We start from the raw sequence: 6,965 nt of genomic DNA on the forward strand, positions 1-6,965 counted from the left end.
TGACAATGGAGATACAGACTACAGAGAATTATAATTGAAGTAGTACTCAGTGGGCCATGAGCCATACAATTAGCAGAAACACTGTTTCTTGTATCATTATGGTAGATGCATTTTCTTCTAAATCATTACAGATAATTACATCACCGCATCTATTCCATTAATTGCTTATAGATATCAAATTATTGAAATAATACATATTGATTAAACTGTATATGGCTGAGTTTTAAATAAGAAAAAAAAGACAATCCAGAAATAGCTGTTATTGACTCAACTGCGTTTTAAACTCCACATTCAAGTTTAGAGAGCAGAAATTTGGCCAATGCTACCCTAAACAAACGATGACTATGACCGCCATCAGTGAAAAAATGGGAATATCATTTATCTCCTGATATGATGTGATGAGAAAGACTTCGTCTCTGTGATGTTCTTCCCCCAAAATCCATAATCCCAGCTTAATTTGAGAAAATCATCAGGTAAACCCGTATTTAGAAGTCTTCTACAGGCTAACTAGCCAGTACACATTAGGACTGTCAAAGTCAAGAAAAACAAGAGTGAGAAATTGTCACACACCAAAGGAAGCTGGGGAGACCTGACAACTAAATGAAATGTGGTACCCTGGATATTATCCCAGGAAAGAATAAGGGCATTAGTGAAAAAAACTGATGGAGTCCAAATAAAGTTTGAATTTTAGTGATCATATTGTACTAATGTTTCCTTTTAAAATTTTATTTTATTGTGGTAAGAACACTTAACATGAGTTCTATCCTCTTAATAGATTTTTTTTTGAGGAAGATTAGCTCTGAGTTAACTACTGCCAGTCCTCCTCTTTTTTTGCTGAGGAAGCCTGGCCCTGAGCTAACATCCGTGCCCATCTTCCTCTACTTTATACATGGGACACCTACCACAGAATGGCATGCCAAACGGTGCCATGTCTGAACCCGAGATCCGAACCGGGAAACCTCGGGCTGCCGGGAGAGGACGTGTGCACCTAACCATTGCACCACGGGGCCGGCCCCTATTCTCTTAGTAGACTTTTAACTGTACAGTGCAATATTGTTGACTACAGACACAATTTTGTACAGCAAATCTCTAGAGTTTATTAATCTTGCTTAACTGAAATTTTATGCCCATTGATTTGTAACACTCTTACTCTCCCAGCCCCTGGCCACTATCATTTCACTCATTGATTTTATGAATTTGATTATTTTAGATACTTCACGTAAGTGGAGGCATTCAGTATTTGTGTTTCTGTGACTTGATTATTTCACTTAGCATAATGTCCTTAAGTTTCATCCATGTGGTCACATTTTTCAGAATTTCCTTAATTTTTAAGGCTAACTTTTATTCTATTGTATGTATATACCACATTTTCTTTATCCATTTATTTATCCATGGACACTTAGGTTGTTTCCACATCTTGACTATTGTGAATAGTTCTTCAATGAACATGGGAATGCCAATACCTTTTTAAAAGCTACATTTCAATTCTTTTTCATACACATCCAAAAGTAGGATTACTGGATCATATGAAGAGCCTCCATATTTTTTTCCATAGCAGCTGCACTATTTTTCATTTCCACCAACAATGCACAAGTGTTCCAGTTTCTCTGTATCCTAGACAGCACTTGTCTATTGTTTATTTGATAGTAGCCATCCTGATCCTTGTGAGATGATGTCTCATTGTGATTTTGAATTGCAATTCCTGGATGATTAGTGTGACATCATACATTTTTTTCATATACCTTTGGCACATCTTCTTAGAAGAAATGTCTAAATCATGTCCTTAGTCAACTTTTTAGTAGGCATTTTCTTTTGCTATTGAGCTGTATTTGTTGCTTATATACATATTGAATATTAATCTTTTATCAGATGTGTAATTTGCAAATGTTTTCTCCTATGCTGTTTGTTGCCTTTTCAATACTGAGAAGATTTTCAGTGAAAAAAATAATTGCTAAGCCAATGACAAAGATAATAATGTTAATATTTCAAATTTTATTTTGTCAATTTTTTAACCGTATATGTCTATCAATAAATTTATAGGTGTACTTATAGATCCATCATAAATCTATGAAGTGATAAAGACTTTTTACTCAATATATCAAAATCTTTGTTGCCTCTCCCCTCCATCATAAACCTGATCAAAAAGAGCAATGATAATGAAGGAATAAATCAAATAACAACGTCACTCTAATAAAGACAATGGCAAAATAAACACCAGCTGATATGATTTTCCCATAATTTCAGAAACATGTAAAGAGAATGGGGAAGTATAGACTAATGAAGCGGAAAAGGCATAGCTACAGTTAAGAATGATTTAAGGTGCACATCTAAAGAGTAAGTATAGTTTTTAGAGCCCAGAAGTCTCAGACTTCAAAGGTATGTAGTAAATGAACAAAATAAATCCTGAAGTTTGTTTGAAAATGTAAAAGGCCAAGGACAACCAGTATCCACCCATGGAGAAGTGAAAGATGAAAAAAGTTCTCTAAGGGATATCAAGATTTCTTTCAAACTATAATAATTAAGAATATGTAGTAATGGAAAATACTTCAATGGAATGCAATAGAGAGTCAAGAAGCTGACTGAATTAGATTGAATAATTGGGTTCAATTATTCACCATCTCCTTGCATTCATAAATTCTACATACTTTATTAATGATGGAATCTATTTCTTCACCTTCGGATTATGAGTCCAGTCCTGTAACATGTTTAATGATCTGCTGGCAGAAAAGCAAGTATGGCAGTTCTTAGCCTAGGCTTTAATAGACCTTGAGTATTTTCATCTGGTTTACAGCTTTTCTGACATTTCCATAATGCAAGTAGCCAAATAGTCTAAAGATGATAAAGGACATGTGGAGCAATCAGTACTCACAGAACTGTGGTGTGAAGCAAAATGTTCTATCTCACAGCCTAGGGCAGAACCACCTCAGATGACCTCTGATCTTTGAAAATAGTTGTTCTTTTAAAGCATTGATTGTTTGATGGATTTTTCAAGAGATATTGTGGCAACAGCTGACAATTATACTGATAAACACACATATGGACTCTTCATTTATGACAAGATTAGTATTAAAGAGCAGCAAGGAGAGAATGGATTTTTTTCAGTAAACAGCCTGTGACAATGATATATTCATCTAGTGAAAAATGAGAGAAGTACTATGATTGTTGGTGATTGACTACACTATGTGTTTGGCTAAGTTTGGCTCAGTTCCCTTGTTTTCTCATTCCAGGACCAGGCTGAAGGAACACTCTATTTGTAGTATGCTCTTCTCCAAGTTGAATGCACAAGCTCAAGGAATAAAGATTCAAACCATGTAGGGGTATTTAAGGATTCTTCTATGATGTAACTTATGATACATTCACTCACTTTCCATTGTCTCAAACAAGCCACATGGGAATTGCTCTCTCTCTGCCTACAGAGAAGCATGACAAAGATGAGGATAGAACAAATAATATTGAACCAGTAAAACAATCTATCATAGACTGAAACCTCATACAATCCACAAAAAAATGAATTTTAGGTGACTCATAGAGCAAAATATGAAGAACAACAAACATTCTTGAATATAACATATGTAAATGTCTTATTGACCTCAAGGGTAGATAAATATAATCTTCAACAATTACAAAAACATTAAAAAAGTAATACATTTGACTAAGTTAAAATTCAAACTTACTCTTTATTTGAGGAAATTGAGTGAAAAGTAAAGTCAAAATGCAAAAATACTTTCAAGACGTAACAGTAGAAGAGATTATATTCATAATGTAAAATAAATTTTTGAATAAATAAGAAAAATGACATACTAATTTAAATGAAGACTGGTAAATGTCCTAAGAAATCACTTTAAAAAGAAAAAAATCCATAAACACATTAAAATGTGCCTAACCTCAATAATCATAAATACTCTAATTAAAACTACAAATGAAATATTCTAAATCAAATAAATGGGTAAAAATCATCATAATATCTAATAATACTGAACACTGGTAGGGAAGTAAATTATAATTTCAGAACTTTCAAACATTGCTTTAAGAGTCTAAACTGATAAAATCACTTTGAAATATTAAGAACTAAATAAATGCATACTACTTCTAGGCATAAAACTCATTCTAATGAGTACTTATGTGACGTGTAATGGTATACTTGCCCCCAAATTGAAACATCCCAACTATCCATCATAGTAGACTGGAATAAAGAAAAATCCTGTAATATTTAGAATATAAAATATATAATAGAAGCAAATCGAATAAGCTATAAATATTTGCAACATGAATGATTTGTAAAATGTAATATTCATTTATAAAAGTCAGATATATGATATACATAATAAATTATTTCCTTCCCATAAAGTTGCAAAGAAGGAATATGAATTTATATTTTTTGAGAGGCATAGTTAGATATCGAATCTATATAGAAAAGTAACTGCATCATTTTGATAAAAATCATCCTTTTGAGTCTTGCTGAGAGTAGGAAGAAAGGGCCAGTAACTGCTCTATGTATGGATCTACTTGAGAGTTATACTGGTGTTTGTTTAAAAAATATGTTTCAGTACGTTTTAAATTTAAAATGACGAAGTCAGAGTATTAAGCAGATGCTACATTTTGCAGGGATAGATTATCATCATAAATGTAATAAAAACTATTGCACAATGTGAGGCTAGGGAGTAAAATACATTGACTTTATATTTTTCAAAAGTGACTATGGATGATCTGAGATTCATGCCTTATGTAAGGATAAAAAATATGGGAAGTATACTAATTTGGTACTAACTGCTAAAAACTCACTTAATGAGAATGATGACTCAGAAAGCAGAGACATGAAATCATTGTTCTATTTTGGAGACAAAACATGACTGACAGATGTTTGAGAGAGGCTACAGAATAATAAAATAAATAATGTCTTCTCCTTTGCTTGTTTAAGAACTGAGTAGCTGTGGAAGGCATTTACTGATATAAAAAAATTGGTAGATGGGAAACGCTTACTGTTGAGAATGGATGATCAAAAAGTGTACTTTATTAATCTCAGTCTTTTTATCAATGCGTAATGGATATAAATTTTATTATAAATAAATATAGCTTTTGCTTAGTATTATTTTAAACAGCTTTTATTGAACTATAAAATATTCCACTGATATTCAAAAAATGAATGATATATAGAGTAGTTAATATTTTCAGCATCTGCTCACTCAAACTCAGCTAATATTTCTCATAATGCAAACTCCCAGGTCCTCAGTTTACTTGGAATGCAGTAAAGTTGTCAGGGGAAGAAAAAGTTCTGTTATATAGAACTTTCTGAGACAAAAGAATTGGTTATGAGAACCTGAGCACAGATCCAGGAAAGGCGGTTATCATCTGTGTTTCTGCAGCACTTTTATAAAGGAGAACTTAAACTATAGCAAAAGTAATGAGTCTCTAAATATATATCCCTTCTTTGTCATTCTGACTTCCATAATGCCTAACTGGGAGATGTGGAAATATATTTCTTTCTTGAACCCAGCTAAGATGAAGTGCATCAGAATGAATTATTTCTGTATTAATTCGGAGTGTCCTGACCACCAAAAACCATTTAAAGTGCAATATTTAATTGATTTAAAACATAATCATATATTTATTTAAAATAAAGGTAAACTAGCATAAGCAATATATATGAAAAATTATTGGATGCAAGTACAACATAAAAAAATATATATGTATATATATTTGAATTATGTTGAATGAGAAAGCAGTTTGGAGTTGATTACATTCCTGAGAGCCTCTTTCACGTCTTTGTTCCTAAGGCTATAGATAATGGGGTTCAGCATGGCCATCATGACTGTAAAAAACACAGTGGCCACTTTGAATGGGAGTAGGAGCTTTTGGAGTTGGGCACACAGTTGGGAAGAATGTTGATCCCTTGGAAAATGGTGATGGCAGTCAGCTGGGAAGCACAGGTAGAGAGCTCTTTTTGGAGTCCATCAGTAGAAGGCATCTGGATGATTGTGACAACTATGACAAGATAGGAGGAGAGGATAATCAGGAGGCTACAAGCCTCACTGAATATAGAAATGACTAAACATGTCAACCGACTGAAATAGGGGTCAGAGCAGGATAAAGAGAGGATGGCGGAATACTCACAGCCAAAGAGATTTATGGTATTAGAACCACAGAAGGATAGTTCCGAAAGAGAATATGATATTGTCAAGGAACATATTCCATCACATATGTAGGTTCCAGCTACGAGGAGGGTGCAGAGTTCATGAGACATAGCAACTGTGTAGAGAATAGGATTAGTAACAGCCATCAACCGGTCATAGCCCATGCCAACATGAACATTTCTGTAATCACAAATGCACAGTCAAAAAAAATTGTACCATGCATCCTTTGAAGGAGATAGTTCTGTATTCCATGACTAAGATTTCTAGCAGTTTGGGTGTAAATAAACTGGAATAGCAAATATCCAGAAAGGATAAATGGTTGAGAAAAAAGTACATGGATGTGTGGAGTTTGGGATTGATCTTTATGACCACAATTATGCCCAACTTCCCCACCAGAGTGACCATGTAGATCGTCAAGAAAACCAGGAAGAAGAGTACCTGAAGGTGTGGGTATTCTGAGAAGCCCAGGAGGATGAACGTGGTCACGGAGCTCTGATTTCCCTCACTCAGTATCATGGTTATTGATTTAAAAAAAAGAAGAAGAAGAAATAAAGGAAAGAAAAATAGAAACTGTGCAGCAGAACTTGAGAAAGTGAGGCAAGAGGAATTCAGGACAGCTCAATGTAAACCATTGAAGGCAATGTGGTCAGTGCGCACTCTTGAGTGTTCTGCTCCACTTTGAAGTCTCACTTGAAAACTTACTGACTTTTTGATTATGAACAATTACCTTTGTCCTTCAGTACTTTAGTTTCCTCATCTGGAAAACAAGAAAAAAATAGTACATATCAATGGTATTATTTTATATAAGTGATCTATAAATGTGTGTGATATTTA

General features: G+C 33.8%; 1 pseudogene; it reads right to left on the bottom strand.

The window, feature by feature from the left end:
* Nucleotides 1-5,702: 5,702 nt before the first annotated feature.
* Nucleotides 5,703-6,647, bottom strand: LOC106844035 (olfactory receptor 1165-like; annotated as a pseudogene).
* Nucleotides 6,648-6,965: the final 318 nt, after the last annotated feature.

Source organism: Equus asinus, chromosome 17, assembly GCF_041296235.1.
Source record: "Equus asinus isolate D_3611 breed Donkey chromosome 17, EquAss-T2T_v2, whole genome shotgun sequence".
Classification (NCBI taxonomy): Eukaryota; Metazoa; Chordata; class Mammalia; order Perissodactyla; family Equidae; genus Equus; species Equus asinus.